Source organism: Phalangium opilio, unplaced genomic scaffold, assembly GCF_054372755.1.
Source record: "Phalangium opilio isolate 3A_F unplaced genomic scaffold, DU_Popi_V2 ptg000048l_1, whole genome shotgun sequence".
NCBI classification, from domain to species: Eukaryota; Metazoa; Arthropoda; class Arachnida; order Opiliones; family Phalangiidae; genus Phalangium; species Phalangium opilio.
In genome coordinates, this window is record NW_028324170.1 from 6,027,749 (window position 1) to 6,047,422 (window position 19,674).

At 36.0% G+C, this 19,674-nt stretch overlaps 1 protein-coding gene and 1 long non-coding RNA gene across 8 annotated transcripts in view; both read right to left on the minus strand.

The window, feature by feature from the left end:
• LOC149673997 (CUGBP Elav-like family member 1) overlaps positions 1 to 19,674 on the minus strand; it is a 110,881-nt gene that overhangs the window by 89,903 nt on the left and 1,304 nt on the right. The window contains exon 2 of the mRNA XM_089839825.1: positions 19,527 to 19,659. The gene's annotated coding sequence lies outside the window, so the exon portion shown is untranslated. The remainder of the gene's footprint in view (positions 1 to 19,526; positions 19,660 to 19,674) is intronic.
• Positions 9,259 to 11,016, minus strand: LOC149673999 (uncharacterized). 7 transcript variants are annotated; one of them, XR_016367041.1, is made up of 6 exons: positions 10,800 to 11,016; positions 9,919 to 9,970; positions 9,723 to 9,817; positions 9,631 to 9,667; positions 9,519 to 9,555; positions 9,259 to 9,447 (listed from the first exon to the last, which is right to left on the minus strand). It is a non-coding gene; the product is annotated as an uncharacterized LOC149673999 (long non-coding RNA). The 7 variants fall into 7 exon arrangements; XR_016367037.1 differs by having other exon boundaries at positions 9,519 to 9,641; XR_016367035.1 differs by having other exon boundaries at positions 9,513 to 9,641.

The following is a 19,674-nucleotide window of genomic DNA, read 5'->3' on the forward strand; positions in this document are numbered from 1 at the left end:
CTCTAGTTCTGATTGTTGTTATTCCAGTAACAGTTCCACGTTCTAAGTACTAAAAGATGGAGGACAATTTCTTCTATCATGCCTTAGAAGGATTTCACTTGGCGTTTAAAATTAACTGGGATTTTCTTCCTCTCGCCATAATTCAGCGCTAGAGGCAGTGTGAATTGGCTTGCCTCTTGGTGTGTATTGAACTGGCCCTTGTGTGTTGGTTTCTCTGAATGTCATTTCCAAAATGATCTATAAATTCTAAAGCACTGATTCTTGTATCGCCACGTTCTTCGTACAGTTGGTTATCGAATAATTTGATCTAACACACCCTAGAATGGATTTAACTTGGCGATTAATCCACAAGTTTGTCGATATTCTTACCCCAAACTCATGAAGATTTGGGGGGAAAATTCAGGGGATTATATCCAGAATATTAATAATAAAATTTTGATATTAGACTATACACTCGAATAGCTAAGCCACTCTCGCTTGGAATCCTCTGGGTCAGATTTAAAACGCCCTTTCGCTCATTCTCTCACGTTTGGATTCGCCATTACAACAAAACTGGACGGAGCTGCCATCCAAAACTAAATTTTAAATTTTAAAGAGAGAATGGAATTGAATTATAAGTAACTAATCTTTTGTGACTAAAATAGACTCGGTTGCCCGTATCCCTCTCTCCATCTCCAACAGGGAGGGTTTCATTATCCCTTGAAGCTAGCTAACTGTACACACTCTCAATTGTAGATTAGATTATTCACTCTTGCTACTAGTATAAAAGTTTGTCGCTCGTCCAAACAAATTGAATTATAAAATTTAAGGCTTCCAAAAGTTGCCGCCGCCAAAAATGACGTCTGAAATTTTTCTCATAGTTATATAATTTTCACGGAATTAATTTCAAAGTGAATTTGTTTAATTGAAAAGCAAAACGAGAATGAATATAATTTCAAAACTTGGAAAACATATTTTTCTAAATTATACTTTTGAAGTTTTCAAAAGGAAAATTCGATTCATCTATAGGCTTAAACATAAGTTTACTCGAATAAGTCTTTATAGACCGAGCTGCTAAATGTCGATTTTTGTTTATATTGTCTAAAAGTGACTTGTTTAAAGTCGGACGCCTGGTGAACGAGAGTTGTATGATTTATTCCTAACTTCAGAAAACGTGCCAGCTTTCACCACGTGGGGGGAAAAAATGGGCGAAAGGTTCAAGGCCGCTTGATTTGACGCAATTTCAATGGCTACGTTTAAAAATGCGTTGATGACGTAGATTTGAAACTCCCGTCTGTTAGATGGCGCCGTGGTCAGCCTCACAATTAATAAATTCCCCATTTTTAAATTGACATTACTGTTATAGTAAAAGGCCAATCGGTATCGAAAATCCCTGTTGTTCAACAGAGACTTATACAATGTTAAAAATCTTATGTTAACATTAGTAATTTTAGCTTCTTTAGGATACCGACTAAGAAAGGAATATAGTTTAATTCAATCACACTTGACATCATAGTGAATATTACGGCGTATTTATACACAACGTTAAACCCCATAGAAGAGAAAATATTACGGGTCAACAGGGGGGATGAAAGGCTCGATACCCATTTTGCGAAATTCTTCTGAAGACGAAATTGAATGCGAATGAAGGAAAATGGGGCGGGAGGGTGGGGGTTAGAGCCCCATCTAGTACGATCGTTCCTTTAATTGAAATGGAAACGAAACCCCTAGATGGAATTAGAATTGGCCCAGGAACGAGGGGGTGGTGAGGGGTCAAAGGAGGAAGACTGATAATTATTTAAAACGGGGGTTCTAGAGTGCTGCTACGTACCAGAACTAGCCCCCCATCGCCCTACTCCCCCTTGGCGGCTAAACATCAAACGAACCTTCCCGCGCTTACAGCCAAGAAAATATTGAGCAATCAAGGGAGGCAGGGCACTAAGGGTAAGTGTTTTGTTCTGTTGTAAGATACCCGGCGTTTCCCATACGTTTTAGGGTAATGGTAACCGTGAAGAATTTCCTGTAGACACTAAACACTGCGTTACTGTATCAGTATGAAGTTTCTGTCTGATATAATTTTCTTAGAAACTAACCTCACTAAAATTCAATACAACTATGTTTAATTAGGGGTTAATCCATGAAGCTAAAATGTTACGGATCTAGAATCGAATTCCCAGGCTTAAGAATAACTCATCTAAACCTTAAACTTTCAAAAACCTTAATAAGTTTGTATGAAGACACTACCTACACTTCGTATAATGCTAGAGACTTACAGAGAGCTAGTTCGAAAACGACAAGCGAGAATTGATTTCCTACACTCGGTTAGTTTTGCAGTCCGTCTTCCTATTTAGTCTGTACTAAGCCTTTGACAGCGCCTCACCCACCAGACGTGAATCTATGACGTTTCACTTATGTCACTTCACGACGAGCTCTCAATAACCAGTGACAAACTTATGGAACATATCTTATGAACTTAATCATGCAGGTTTTTCAAATTCGGAAATTAACAAATTGTCACTGCGCATAAAGAGCAAAAAAAAAATCAAACATTTTTCTGAAAGATATGATATTTGACATTGAGTAGGCCGATATCAAGTAGCCCTAACCTAACCATTGCGTAACAAATATCCCTTTCGACTCGGAAGAGGGGGAGTCTTTTCTGTATTAATAAAAGATGAAATACAAAATAATAAAATACAGCTCACACACACACACACAAAAACCATCGGAAACTTTTATCCGGGCTCCATTCTTTATATAATAATATATATGTATATAAATATACAGGGTGAAAACCTTCGCGTATGACCAGCCAATCTAGTGTCATATTAAGACTTAGTAAGATTTCGAAGTTAAGACACACGTGATTTTTTTTAGAAATTTCAGAGAACTATATTTCGAACAACTTCTATATTTAACTTTGGTCTATACGATAATTTAAATGTTTATTGAAAATATGATTTTATAGTGACAGTGAGAACAATTACTTGTAGGTCAATAATGACTCAAAAGTATACCACGTGACTTTAGTAATATATTATGTAATTTTTTCTGGGAAGTTAGTAAGAAAATCTAGTGATACAGGTCAGTAACAGAGTTTGGGGAGCGAACACGGATCTAATCTGGTCACCGGAGAAGGTCTCCACCCTGTATATAGTTTAAAATCCGTCCCCCAATCACTTACGGAAGGAAGCGAACACACTAGGAAGGGCGGGAAAAAAATCAAATCAGCTTAAAAGTTAGAACCGAAAAAAAAAAGAAAAAAATAAATCACATGAAGCTCAAGCTCCGAACTTTCCCTGAAATCTGATCACTCTTGGAATAACCGGGAGATTGCCTAGAACTGTATAGGAATTTCAGACATTCTCGGGTTGCCAGCGATCCGAGGCGAAAAAAGAAAGTGTTTCAAAAAACACTCCCGAACACCCACCGCAAAATATAGCAAATCTCCAAAGGCAAAAATGAATAAAAAAATAATATAGTGAATTTTGTTAAAGGGATAACGCAACGAGTTCAGCACCAAAAAAATCTTTGTTTTAAATACAATTAGGCAACCTTGTAAATTCCCTGACCCTCATTTCGCTCATTTATAAATTCCCTGACCCTCATTTCGCTCATTTATAAATTCCCTGACCCTCATTTCGCTCATTTATAAATTCCCTGACCCTCATTTCGCTCATTTATAAATTCCCTGACCCTCATCTCGCTCATTTATAAATTCCCCGACCCTCATTTGGCTCATTTATATATTCCCTGACCCTCATCTCGCTCATTTATAAATTACATGGCCCTCATTTCGCTATATAAAAATTACATGACCCTCATTTCGCTCATATATAAATTCCCTGACCCTCATTTCGCTCATATATAAATTCCCTGACCCTCATTTCGCTCATTTATAAATTCCCTGACCTCAATTTCACTTATTTTAAAACTTCCTGATTTTTCCTGGTTTCCCCTAACTGTTTTTACAAGCCCTTTGTTGCTTTTCCCCCGACCTTTACCCTGTCTGCCTGCAACATCAAACTAACTCCAAGACGACCTTTAATCTATTTTGTTTCAAGTCCGAATAAGGTTTCCTCGGGTTTCTTACAACGTACCCCAAAAGTCCCCTTTAAAGCGCCAGCTTAGAAAGAAGCGGGAACAAAAAATAAAATCCCGCCTAGAATCTACAACGGCGTTTCGACTCTGGAGTAGATACCGTGTATTTGTAGTACCAGGGATTTTCCTGGATTCGATTTAGTCGACATCCGTAGACAAATGACCTCGGCAAATTGCATTCGGCTTCAATAGTAATCCCCCATCTCTGTTTACAGCGGATATAAAAGGCACGGCGCGAGGAAATAAAGCCGAAATCGTAAAAATGTTGAAGCCACAAAAAACCGAACCTAACCCGAATCTCAATGTACGATACTCAACCAACGTTGTTTCCTACCCTCTACCTCCCCTCTTACGTTTCTTAAAGGGAGATTGAAATGGCCAGAAATGTTTTCTATATATAAAAGAACAACACAAACATTAAAAAAACTCAACAAAGAAAAGGTTTCATTGAATTGCAAAACATTGGGTCAAATAGATCTCTACCAGTTAAGGTCGTTTTAGCTTTATGTTTAACCCCTAATTAAGCATTGTCTTATTAAAATTAATAGTTGGAAATTGTAATCTGGCTACTTCATTATCCCTTTAAAGGGATATTGAACCATGTTAACCACAGAATTTAATTTAAAGAAAAATAAAAATATCTCAAAGCGCCATCTATCGAACGCAAGTTCCTCAAACGCTACATTCCGAGATTTTTCAGTTTAACTTTTGAGTTTTGACTGATTATTGACCTAAAAATAATTATCCCCGCTGTCTCAGTAGTCTAATCTAGTGACCTTGTTTAACACTGGAAATAAAGTCATATTTTCACCACACATTTAAATTATCATGAGAGCAAAGACAAATATAGAAATATTTCTCTTAAACCCAATAGAATATTCACGAGGAAAGATGTATCATTTATATTTAATAAAGTAACTTCGAAACTCTATCAGAAAAAGAAAATGTTATAAATAATTGCATTAAAAAAGATCTTAGATATTAAGATCGGTTTAAGAAAAACATTTCTTTGCATTCCATAATGGTGGGTTTTTTTTCTCCCCACATCGAGATTGGAAAGATGAAAGATTACCAAGATCAAATACATCGGAACGAAAGAATATCTATATATATTAATCTTTGCCGCTACGGAAAGAAACCAGGAGGAGAAAAAAAATACAGATTCCTTTTACAGGATGATTAAAATATAGTCAGTTACAATCTAAGAAAGAATAAACGAGAGTATCAGCCTGTAAACCGTGTCTGAACAAGTACAGATAATAATTTCAAACACGATAGCAGCTAAAAGGGACTCTGCTACTTTTGGGCCGCCATTTTAAAAGATGGCGGCGTTATACGTGATCAATCACAAAACATTAACGTAAAGTATTGCATATGGCGAATCAGTATACTATACATTATTGAATTCGGTTGAAACTTGTCTATGTTATTCCATTAGGAAGATTTTGTTTTACATTTATGGCCGCCATTTTTCAAGATGGCCGCGGATTGGTAAAATATTTCGTAGTGCGTGACTACTACTTAAGAGTAATGTCCCTGCAAAATTTCAGCCTTCTACGTAAAGCGGTTTAGGAAGGGCGTTGATTATTACTTATCTCGATGTAGATAATGATGAATGAATGAATAATGAATATTTATTTTCTCTCCATTACTACAAATGGATCCCTTTTAGATCAGGGAGGAACAATGGTTCGCGAGAACGGTATCAAAATTAATAAACGTTTCATGTTACAGGTTTAAAAACTAAAAATAAAAATCGCGTACAATGAACAAAGATAATACACGGGTGTCATGCGGGTAAAGAGTTTTGCAGGCGCCCATACAAAATACATAGGGAATGTTACCCCTTAAAGTTGGCTTCCAATAAAAATAGTTTTTTTTTTAGTAGTTTTAACAATTTTTGCTACCAGAGCTTAGGGGGAATGAATTAACTTCATTTACTCTCCCTCTTGCACGTCTATACCTTTTCAACAGTAATCACAGTTACAAATAATATTTTCAGTTATGATGTTCAGACTTATCGGAAACACCCTGTATATTGGTAACCATGGCAACCATACAAATATTAAAAGAGTAAATGAAGAGGCGAGCGGGGTGGTGGAAGGACCGGAACTAAAAAAAAAGAAATATGTTCTTGTAAAGAAAATGTTTCAAATATAAAAAAGTATCTTTCATTTCTTGCCGCAGTTTCAAAGTTAACGTTTCCAGATAAAAAGGAAATTCCGAAAGTACAAGATTTCACGTTATATTTTCTTCTTTTTTGTGGCTAGGACGTGTTCCATGGACTAATGGGGCCAACCATTCCAACAGGCCAAAGCTACATGCTTACTTACAACTGGGAGAAGAGAAAAAAAATAAAGCAACTACTACCTATAAGATATGAAGCTTGGCAACCATGAAATCAACCAAAATTTGAAGTTTATTTTTTTAAGTTAACAGAAGGTGATATCTATTTACTCTTGGAGAGAAGTGCGCCTAACAATACATAAAATTTGCTGACCTCGGTTAATTTGCCCGATTATAAATATATATGATACACCTGAACTTCCATGTTAATTGTCCCTGGATTTCAGACTAACTACACGATAATTTAAAATTTTGAAGGTGTGGTAAAAACATTTTTTCATAACTTGTGTTTATACCGACGTTAGGGAAACTCTAGCTAGAATAGGGCTCGAGTAGAGTGTGCCACTTCCCTCAAAACGAATGAAATAATATTCTTCCCCTTATACCTCAGTAAGTTAAGTTTTCACTGCTGGTAAATGCAACCTTAGAAAGGTTTTTACTAAACCTCACAAAAAGTAACGGAAAAGGAACTTAAGATGCAAAAAAATACAGAGAGAAGTCCCAAAAGTATTAAAAGAACTTAAGATGAAAAAAATGTACGATTCTTCAATGAGTAGCGAAAGATTAGCGAAAATGAAAGATTCTTTTTTTCTCTTATAATTTAACTGTAGCCAAGTTGGCGTCTCATCACGACCTCAATCACTATTGGAGGACCCCACTTTGGATAAAGGGAAGTTTAAAAAAGACTCGGATCAAAAGGCCGACTGGATTCTTTCTAATTACTAAGAATGGTATACCTAAAACCATGCCTGGGTCCTATGGGGTTTTTACCGATGTCTGGGGACCCAGCCTTGAGGATTCTTACTTAAAATTACTCGGAATCATTCATTCCTCAGTTTCTTTTGATGAAGATATAAAAGAATTCAAAGTGGCAATGAAGTCCGACGATTTCTTTAATGATCAAGTGACTATAGTTTAACATCGCGTGGTTCTCTATGATTGGTTGGCCCTACCTCTTCCAAAACGAGATAAAGTCATTAAGATTTTGCTTTAAAAGGCTTCTAATTACCTAGGTCTTCATTGTACCTTTAATGATGAAGTTGGTGAGCTTTTTCTCTGAATTGCTACTTGAGGGAATTGGGGGTTTGGGGTTTATTCGCGAGGGCTGGGGTTGCGGGGTTGGAGGGTGGTGGCTTTTGAGAAAGCGAAAAAATTATTCCAATTTCTTTCTAACATTAAATTTTCTTTTTTTTTCTTCGTGAAAGTCGAGAGAGCGTTAACTTAATTAAAGAAGTCAAATTATTTACACTAATTAAGAAAACATGGAATACATCATTTTGGCAATAACATAAAAGCGTCTATGTTACTTCAAACGAGAAAAACAACCCTTGGTTTTTGGTTTTAATTGGTTTCCTTAATTACCAATATGCGCGCAACTACTTATTTTAATTATAGTTTGGCATTTAACGTGGATGTATTCCTACACCTCAACTTTGACTGTATGTTACGGTATTGATATTTTAGACAGATATTTTGCTATATATAACTGTATGTTATTTAACATGGATGCACTCCTAAGCCTTAGCTTTCAAGGTTCTATTATGGTATAAAACATGGATGTATTCCTACGCCTCAAGTCCAATAGGGACATGGAAATTCAGGCATAGCTCCGCCCCTTTCGCCATTCTCTCTCACTTTTTTTTTCAGAGTAGAAGCTCTTTCAGTTCCTCATCTGACCCCCTCTTAATATTCTTTCTAGCGTGACGTTGCATGACGTAGTAATGCCAAGTACCCATTGCTTAAAAATTAAAAACTGCTCTAAGTTAATAAATAATAAAAGGGGGCCGTATTGTACCTATACCATCGATAAAAGGTTAATAGCCGGGGTTTGGGGAGGGGGTTTGTACTATCGCTATGAATACCCCATTTCTAAGTTCCTTCATTTCGAAGGCAGAGCCGTGGGAAGGCCAGGGGGTAAGCCCCACGTGCGCAAAACTTCCAAGAATGTTCGGAGCAATACGGATGCTTCGGCAAAAATATATATTCACCCCTTAGGGTTTTCTTTTGAGCAAAAGCTCCCCGATGTCAAACGGATTCTACGATACACATAACTCTACACCATTAAGAAATATAATACCAATACACCTCGGGATAAGGCTACCCTTCGATGTACTTCGTCACTGGGATGAACTCCCTTCAACAGTAGGAAAAAGAATTAGCCACGGAATGCAGACGCTAACCCTACACTCTTAAAAAATATCGTTCCCATCTGAACAAAATGTTGTTCAGAGGCTTGTCCCCGTAGCTAAACACTTTTTTGTTCAACTTTGAACTCATTATATAGCGTTCAAAACTGAACGCAAGGAGTTTGTTCTTTCAAGAACACAAATGTTCCATACTATATGCAAATCTAGGGTTCATTTAAGAACGCAAGTGTTTTTTGGATTTAGTTTAAAATGTTCAGTACTGAACGAAATTGTTATATCTTTTACGCACATTTAACGTTCAACTTTGAACGTTACTGAGAAATCTCGAACGTTCTATGGACGTTCAATATTGAACGAAACCGATTTATTTTGACCAAATATTTAACGTTCATTTTTGAACGAAATTGGTGTATTTTGAATTCATAATTAGCGTTCAATTCTAAACAGTATTTATGTGGATAGAACAGATATTTAGCGTTCAACACAGAATGATATTGGTATACCTCGAACTCGCATTTTTCGTTCCACAGTGAACGAGTAGGTGCTTTATTGAGCAGATATACAGCGTTCAAATTTGAATGATTTTGTTGTATTTCGAACCCATATTTAGGGTTCAATATTGAAAAAAGTGTGCTTTTGAAAATAGTTTAAAGATAAGTAGAATGCATAACATAAAAACCCAGGATTTTCTAGAATTTCAATCAACTTTATTTGATTTACCAAAGTAAATTACAGAATAAAATTATCCGTTATAAATCTATAATTTGTTATAAATTGAAAGAAGAACAACTTTCTGTAGGAACTTCATAGCTCGAACGACTAAATTTCCCATTTGCATCCTTTCATGACGAAATTTCATTTTCAACGAATTCATCTAATAAAAGATAATTCATATTTTAATTACCAGTCCCTTAGAATAATTAGTTTTAATTACTATACTAGAACCTTCGTGGCATAATTATATGCATAATTTACGTAGCCACTGGTGTTGGGAAGTCGATGTTTTAGAAACTTGTGTTTAGTAATTAGAGCTAAATAGATTCTGGAGTAGTCAAACCTTTTGGACATCTAAAAATATTCCGAGTATGGTCCGACTAGAATGGAAGAATGAAATGATATCATGGCTATGAACTTACATGTCAAACTTACTGAAGTCCTCATTAGAGATTTAATGGATTTAATTTAAATCCATTTGCGGTATGATAAATTCTTGAATGTCATTGAGAATAAGATATTTGGACCACCTTAACATCAATTTCAAATAAATTTCCAAAAATTTGTAGTAAATTAGTTCGTGTACAGCTTTCCTTGCAGTTAAATATAATTATTTTTTCTTATACATTACATGATATTGCCAGTCCATTTTCCAAATTAAAAAATTGGTCGAGAAGTTCCACCTATAATGGAGAGTTTTTATATATATTTAAAAGAGCATATACAGGGTGTTTCGAAATGGGGGCTAGGACCAAAATACCGTTTTTCAAAAGACGATTTTGAGTCGAAACTTTTCTTTGACATTTTGACTTAGAGACAATTATTTACGAGTTATGGTTAGGGATGGTCCCGTAAATTTAAGTAGAGAACTGAAAGATAATGCTAATTTAACGGTTCATACGCAAAATACTGATCACAACTTGTAAACGGTGGCGCTAAAGGAAAATATCCAAGAAAATTGTCGACTCAAAATTGTCCATAAAATTAATAGTATATATATATATAATAAACCTAATACTTCATTCCACTAAGCTTGTGAAAATCCCTAGGCTTTTAAAAACTTTTTCTTTGGGCTACAGTAGCCCGGTTTTTTCGACATTAAGGCGCGACTCCACGCTATTGGGGGAGGGGGGAAACTTAGGAAAAGTACCAGTAGGAAAGGTTCGATTTACCAGTACTAGGGTTTTTCTTTATTTATTAATGATTTTTAATTATATTTTGAAATTTAGCACTAGCTAAATGACCACGTTAATTAGAAGTGTTTGAAACAAGAGCTCAAGGTGAAAAATAATATTATTATGGACATTTTTTCTGTTTATTACTGAAAAAACACTTAGGCGTTATCTCTTAACACAGGACCTTTACAAAAAGTGACTGGTTCAGCTAATTGGTAGAATTTATAGTGGCTTTGAGCTCCGTTATATTCAAATAGCCATATTGTCCAATTAAATTGTACACATTTTAAGTTTTAATACCTTAATTAGCTAGAAAATAAAATAAAATATTACATACCTGAATTATATCTTCAATAAAACAATTTTTATATAGACTTTCAAATGGATCATCAGATTGAAATCATCGGTTTAGCTAGCGTACTGTAATAAAACCGTTTTAAGCCGCTTTTCGAAAACATCGCGAAGCACAGTGGAAATTTTTAGTAACCGTTTACCACTTAACAAACACACAAAGAACCGAACCTGGCCCATCCCCATCGTCCACTGAAGGGGGAAAGCCTTCAAAGGGTTAAGGGTCTTTGTACTCGGTCTATCGAGGGGTCGGACAGAAAGTTAATTTAGGGCTTGTGGTTGTAGGAGAATTTACTTTTATGTGGCTATAATAGGCATAATTAAAATCATATTCGAGTATTCCGGGAAGTATATCCAGAACGTACGTGTTTGTACATTATGTTCGACCCCTCGGTTTTAATGCCACGAGGGCATATTTTACAAATACGGGTTTTTTTTTGCAGTTCAGTTTTTTTTCAGCGGTAACCTGGACCGCGTGACCTGGCGTGACGTAGGATGAAGGCTCGAGGGAGTGGAGAGGGTCACATTTCCAATGGGGAGAACGGGGTAGTACACCCCTTTTTACATTTCTTTTCAAGAGGGGGGATATTGGTGATAGGGGTCGAATTATTTTAAACACACCGTGACACCTCCCTTTCCTGGGTTTCTTAGAAAACCCCACCAGGCCGATTATTATGTGTTCTACGTTGAACGCTTATCTTTAAAAAGATGCAGCGTGAACGCTTTTTGAAATCTAATGAGCCTCTGAACAGCAAATGTTCAACGAAGGATCGTACAGTTCAAATTTGAACCCTATTGAACGCTTATTTTTTAGAGTGTATATAGAGTACTAGCATCCTGCGTTATTTTCCCATAGACTCTAATACAATCAAAGGCGGGAGAGAGCTTAACAGCGCTATATACCTATCATTGATATTTATTTCACGTCGAGTTTATACCATTATAAAAGGCGCTAGGGATATAAGCAATTCTCCCAGGAGTTAGGCTTAAACCCAGTCAATTCTCAACTTGAAAAATTCATAATACGGTGGTTTTTTTGGCGCGAGAACATAGCGCGTGGAGACGATATCGAACATAGCCACTCTGAATCGCGCGCATAGGCAATTCAAGGCCAGCTAAATAACAATGTCTCCCAGAAAAAAAATTACACGAAAGGAATCCTGGGGTTAAAGGTTCAATAGCAGTTTTAGCTCGAGTCGGTTATAGCTAACAATACCACACCAGTAACCAATGCCAAAACTCTCAAGCGCGTCTTTATAACAAGTAGCCCAGAAACTTCCCCTCCGTTGTACATGTACATTATCTTACGGAAATAATTATTCCCACCATTAGGGTAGCTATGAACTAACCTTAGTACTACGTTGTATCTTCGTTTAATAGTAAAGATTCCACTTGAAAAAGGGGGTTTTATTACTTAGCGAATGCTTATAAAAAGCCATAAAAGACGAAGTTTATAAGGGTACCTACTACGAGGGGTTCCGCGAGCGGGGGCTGGGGCATATCCCCTGGAATTTCTTGACCTAGAATACAGTCTGTACAAATACAAGCAACATGGCATTGAATATCAAGAGCAACAACCGGCACAGAAATAATATAATAAAAAAAATATATAATCGATATAAAGATGATACCAGAGACTCTCAAAGGGACAATGAAGCACAAAAATAAGTAAAGATCGAAGTACACTTATAAATGCTTATTAATCTGCTCGCTTTTCATTGCGATTCTGCAACAATGAACTTATATAATAAATATAAGCAAACTAACTATAATTGGACACAACGTTGCCAGTCAGAACGTTTTTGCTACTTTTCAGGCCGCCATTTTAAAATATGGTGGAGTATATATTCAACCACAATTGTTTACCATAAAGCTTGTCCATATTATATACCGAATCAATGAAATCGGTTGAGAAGCAAGAAGGGAGAATATTTACATTTCTGGACGCCATTTTTCAAGATGGCCGCGAACTGAAATATTCTTTCTTAGTCAGTACTTAAAACTTAAATACTAATGTCCCTGCAACATTTCAACTTCCTAAATAATGTACTTCGGGCTTTTACTTATATAGTTATAGATAGTACACGGGTGTCATGCGGGTAAAGAGTTTTGCAGGCGCCCGTACAGAATACATGGACAGCTTCACCCCTTAAAGTAGTCTTCCAATAATTATTTTTTGCCATTTTTTCAAGATGGCCGCGGATTGACATAATCTACCTAAACTTAAAGACTACCGTTGCTGCAACATTTCATCCTCGGGTTCGGCGTTTACTTGAATAGATGTTATTCCATTAAGAAGATTTTGTTTTTCATTTATGGCCGCCATTTTTCAAGATGGCCGCCGATTGGTAAAATATTTCGTAGTGCGTGACTACTACTTAAGAGTAACGTCCCTGCAAAATTTCAGCCTTCTACGTAAAGCGGTTTGGGAAGGGCGTTGATTATTACTAATCTCGATGTAGATAATACACGAGTGTCATGCGGGTAAAGAGTTTTGCAGGCGCCCGTACAAAATACACAGACAATTTCACCCCTTAAAGTTGGCTTCCAATAATAATAATAATTCAAGACTTTTACCGGACCAGCAAAACAGTAAATTTTTTTTTTGCAACTTGAGCATAAAAATAATTAAATTTAGAATAACCTTGATATTCTACAACCCAAACCCGACCTTTTCTTTTCAAGATTCCAGCTGAGTATAGAGAATTAATTGTGGAGGGGACGATTGTTGGGTCAAGCAGAAAAAAAAGGAGAGTAGAAAAAAGTGGAGTAACTTTTGCTTTTCTTGACCAAGTGCGTAGGAGTATTTTTACTAGTTCATGGACGAGTTGATTTGGCGCGCCCCTGCACAGTACAGCGGCAGTCCCTAATCAGCTCTCTCTCTCCCTCCCTCTTTGGTTCTTTCTTGTAATTGCCAAAGATAGTCAGACTGAAGGGGGTAAAAAATAATACAAGGGAGTTTATGGGCGTGTGGTCATTTTTAATTAAAACGTCGCTCGCCATCTAACCGTGTCAAAAAGAATTAACACTCACTTCTATGAGTTTTGCCCCAACAGAGAGGTCGCTCACTCAACAGTAAGTTCCAAGACATCTCCACGCGCAAGCTAAGGTTTCCACAATTTGAAATGGTCCTAAAGCTGTCAGGTTTTGCCTGTATTTGACTAATTTGACCTTTCTTGTTTAGTTGTTTACTATAGGTCAAAATATTGTAGTCTACATTAAGATGAATATTTGTTATAAACAAGTCAATGTGTTAAATCCAAGTCATTTTTATTTTTACATTTACTTAATTTCTTTTTTTTTAGTTCTGCGATTCTAATTAGTGTTAATTGCCTTGATTAAAAACCAAAAGGCAAATAAAACAAAATTGTGTTAAAAATGCTATGAATGAATGAGTGACCCCTCAACCTTAATAGGGGCCAACTTTTTTCTTCTTCAAGAAAAGAAGGGGATATTTGGGGTTTGGCCCCACTTGAGCTTTATTCGCATTATTGAGTATTGTTTTATCAGGCGTAAGACCCAACAGTTTTTTCCCCTTCCCTACAACTCGCAACCTTAGAATTGAAAAGGCCATATTCGCTATTCGGCAAATAGAGAATATTGGCGGAGGGAAAGTATAGATATTTTCATATTACGTACAAAAACGTGGAGGTAAACAATTAAAACAGACAATCGCCATTTTCTGGGGGAAAACGTTTATAGCGCCATCTATCCTTGAAGTAAAATTTCACGTGAGAATAAGATGAAACAATAGGAGAAATGTGACGATAAAGAGGTTGGGCCAATTTTAATTTTAAATTAGGCTTAGCAAGGCATTTAATTTTAAAAAATTGCTTTTAGTTTAATTACTATAAATGAAGTTTTTTATAAGTGGAGTGAAAATGTTTTTTGTTTTTTTTTAACTTTTATTTTTATTATTTACCGATAGGTGGCTCGCTCTAAAAATCCCCCCATTGAAAAATAGCATCAAGTGCTTGCAGTCGACATATTTACATCTTCTTGGCCCTTATATACATGGTAACCGATTGTCATTAGATCGTTATCATTAAAAATCTAAAAACCTTTTGAAACGAAGCAAATGTAACTTTTTATTTCCAACTTTCATATTTTTTTTCTTCACAAAAATGTCACGTACGAAGGGGGGGGGGGAGTTTGAAGCCCCCCAAACGAATACCCCCACCTTTAATGGTGACGCGGTGTGTGAGTTCATCAAAATCTTCCGCCTCCTTGACTATCAAAACCCCTAAACCAGAATTCTTTCCTATCTACATTTCTATTGTCTGATATCGTCATTAGGGGGTTCGACCCCGCTCTCTCCCAAAACAAGATGTCCCGAGGAACGCTATTATTATAAGGCATAATTAAGTAGAAAATCAAGTTATTTTTAATTGATTAAGGGTGTTAAAATATGCGTTAAAACCTTGGGAAAACTCACCAAGAATCTTCTCGTTAATTTATGATAAATTTATAAAAAGTTAATATTTTATCTCGCTAAGCCTAATTTCATTTTGCAACAAATTTGTTTTTTTCGCGAAATTTTAACACCCTTAATCAATTAAAATAACTTGTTTTTCTATTCCATTATCCCTTTAAGTAATAAGTTTATTTAATTGAAATTAATTTTCCCCAAACACATTGCACACCTTTCATACAATTTCTAAATTTAGAGTCAAAAAATTGCAAATAAGAATTCAAAGAAGATTATTTAAATAAAATATTACTAAAAACGTGTGTGAAACGTTCTAGTTTTAAGTAATTAATACCCTAAACAAATTACTACTCTCACTGACTCTAGCTTTAAATAATTGTAATAAATTTTAAGCATCGCCAATAAAAACACGAAAAACTCAGAAGGTGTGGACAGAAAAATATGTTTACAAAATTGTCAGGAATATAAATAGTAGCGTTTGAATAACAAACCTATTGCATTCTTGAAATGAATAAAAAAGCAAGTAGAAAAGAAGCTGACCATTTTAAGATTGCAACTAAGGTACGGGTCCTTGTTCCGTTACGTGTTAGTCAGTGATGAATTATGATGAATCTTTTTCATAAATTTATACTGAAATTTCAATCGCAGTTTACAACAAGGGAAAAACGGGGGGACGACATGATGTAACCGCATTAACTCGAGAACATCTAATAGCTTTCCTACCACCATAAAGATTTGGTAGGTTTCCTACTATTGTAAACTAAGACTTGAGAATTTTAAACTGCGTTTCAGAATTTTGTAAGGCCGCGATAAAACATATGCAGAATCCGTCCCCTGTTCCTTGCCCCCTTAAACTGTCATATTTCTATGTTGTAAACAATGTTACTTGTCACTTGGGAATAAGTTAAATTCAGATATTTTCAATGCTTTATCTTAGGGTCGAGCGACATTGTCATTCAATATTTTCAATTACAACGGATTAAAGGGGTAGTGAAAAAACGGAATTTTTCGGAAAATATATTACTTTATGTATTTAAACACTATACTAGCTTATACGTCGCGTGTACTTGCTAGTGACTCCCCGAATACAAAATAAAAATAAAATATTAAATATGTATGATTTTGAAGACAAATACGAGTTTTTAGATGAATTAATTGCGTTGGTATAAATTTCTTTGTTCCCTTCGAAGATTGCTAAAGATTTTTTCCTCGGTTGGGGGTTCAGACTCTACTGGTATTTTTAGGGGCTAGCCCATAGATGGGTTTTGAAAGATGTAATCCATCTTACGCGTGTTATACGCCCCCTTTCTTTAGCCAGTACGGAGGATTTCACCCTCCCCCTCCTCCCCCTGGATAGGTCGCCTGTTGCCAAATGCCCGCATCGCGTTATCCCTAATGTTTCCACCGCTACATTATGGACACGAGCAACCTAAGAAAGGATCTCAAATCACATACATCCCAGGCAAGAAACTCCTTTTCTATAATGTAAAGGTATGTATACTTCCGAGGGAAATGTATGCTATATCGTTGCGGTCTTTGTGTCAAAAATTATGCCTACATTTTGTTACAGTCTCGTGAACCGATCTAAGTTGTTTTAGTCTCGTCACTCGTGAAACATTCTTCATTATTTTAGTCTCGTCACTCGTGAAACATTATTTTATAATCTCGTGAAACGTTCTACACTATTTTACAAGCTCGTGAGACGTTCTGCACTATTTTACAAGCTCGTGAAACGTTTTATTTTACAAGCTCGTGAAACGTTCTACACTATTTTACAATCTCGTGAAACTTTCTACACTATTTTACAGTCTCGTGAAACATTCTACACTATTTTACAATCTCGTGAAACATTCTACACTATTTCACAATCTCGTGAAACATTCTACATTATTTTACAATCTCGTGAAAAATTCTATACTATTTTACAATCTCGTGAAAAATTCTACACTATTTTACAATCTCGTGAAAAATTCTCTAGTGAAACAGTCTACGCTATTGTAGAGTCTAAAATAATGTACGATATTTGGAAATTCCAGACACAATCATCTTAAATCTTAATCATATTTTTTAAAATTTTAATAAAAACTAGGAAACGCAGTTAAGCGTAAACTGTGATTTGATTTTAAACTCTACTAGATTTAACCCTAAACAAACGGCAATATCTTACTTTCCAGAATAACGGAACAAAAAAGGAACCAAAAAAAAAATATAGTAATGCTTAGTAAGGAAACAAAAAGCTTTAGTTCCATAATAGCCTTACTATCCTCGTGTTCAAGCGCACTTGACAGAATAAAACTACCACCCTTACCAGATCTAACAATACGTATCAATACGCCACAGCTTCCCCAAGCGCTCTTGCGCAAAAACTAGGCACTCCAAGTCTGATATTGAAAGCGGATAAAAAATTCGACGCAGCTGTTGCTAAACCCGAACCCCCCAAAATGGTATTTAGTCTGCAGGGTTGAACCCCCCAGAGCCAGTCAGGGGTGATACACCCCATTCATACCATACAAGGAAAAAAATTCTCCTAGAATAACTATATCAAACGTCAGTTAAGAGGGGGTGAGTCTAACCAACCATAAGTACACGATAACCATCAATAAGTCTCCTTACAGTATCACGTCGACACCTTTCGTTTAGGGGAGAGATAATATACACGGACATATTGGCGGGTTCAATGCAGAAGGAAAGCTGAAAACCACCAATATGGCTGCCAGAACCCAATGAAATTCGTTTATACCCAACAATTTCGATGTAACTAAGAGGAAAGACACTTAGGTGAAACTTTTTCTTTCATCTTACTTGTTAGCGCATGCGCTGTAGGCTTTTTGGATTATGAGAATGAGTAATTGATCAAGCCCATCGTATTTCCATGCTAAAATAGATGATTCTTCATAGACTTATGACCCAATCACAAAATACCAAGAAATTCTGTAGCACTGTTATAATTCTATAAAAACTAAATTGTCCTAGACTAAAGTTGGGTAATATGTCTGGGGCTTATGCCCCCCTCTCACGTCTCGTTTTTTTATGGGGTGGGGGTATTTGAAATTCGCTAGGTTGGAAGAATGTAATGGGCTTTCTTTGTTTCCATAATTAAAAGTCAGGGTGGAGAGATCCACGGTGAAGAGGGGACAAGCGGAACAAATTGGGGGATTACCTCCTTAACCCCCCTCCCTTCCTCCCCCATCCCCAACCCAATCTAGTTGCCCTTGTTATTATATAGAAAATTATAAAATTGAGATTTTTTGCTTAGAGATTTTCAAAGGGAAAAAAAATTAATTTCTTTCTTAACGGTACGTTAATCTAGTGTTTGGTTTATCAAAGTTTCCTCAGTTTACGATACACCTTTTCATTAAATTCCATGTGAATTTTTTATTTGGATTTTAGGTCTAATTATATTTTGAACAAGTTCTAAATTTGGCTTTGCTCTATACGATAAATTAAAGGTTTGGTGAAAATATGAATCAAAGTCAATAAACTAGACTTAAAGAGACCATGAGAATAATTATTTGTTTTGAAAATTAATTACTTAATGAACTAAGAAATATAACTTCTTCGTTAATATATTTTTCCAATTTTGTCTACGATTTCATGATTCGAAATTTAATTGTTGACCTGAAAATTTCGAGACACATTAACGTGTCGTGACACAGCGTTTGCGAAACGCTATTCTAGGACCTATTTTAAGATTGTAGCAGCGCTTACTAGCTGTCATTCATAGTTAGAAAAGGCCAAAGCTAAGTATGAAACCCATAATATTTTTGTTTTTGGATTAGAGCTGCTGTATCACGCTATCATAAAATATACATTATTTCCAATTTAATCTCTCTTGTCCCCTCAGAAACACTAATAACCAAGTCTACCCTCACCCCCTCCCACCCTCGACGGGTTTGTCCATCTGCCATTTGGTCATTTCCCCAGAGGGAAACAAAAGAATCGGCGACATTGAAGGGGGAAATCGATAATAAACTAACGATAAACAATACGAAATATCCAGCGAACAGCTTTCGTAAAAACAAACTTTTCAATGTAATTTAAATTTAGCCCTTGTTTACCACATCTATCACCTTATCAAAAGGAATGACTATATTACATGGTCTCTATTGCTACACTTCATGTAAATCTCACCTTCATTTCCCATAAAACATAAACCAAGGCTTGGCGTTTTTTTTTTTTTTGAAAATTAGTGGAAACATGGTCTGATAACTTGATTGATATCAGTTTTTACATTAACGCGGGACAAACGAGGGGACATTACAACATCCACGATTGTTTACTCACTTGTGGCTTGCCACTATGACAATTATCTCTGTCATTTCTAGCGATTGATTTATCCATTGGTTCAACGTCGTCGAGCCCTTCCATTTTCAGTGTGGATGCCGTTCCATTGTTGATTTTAACACCAAAGTCCAATCTAGAGACCGAGAAA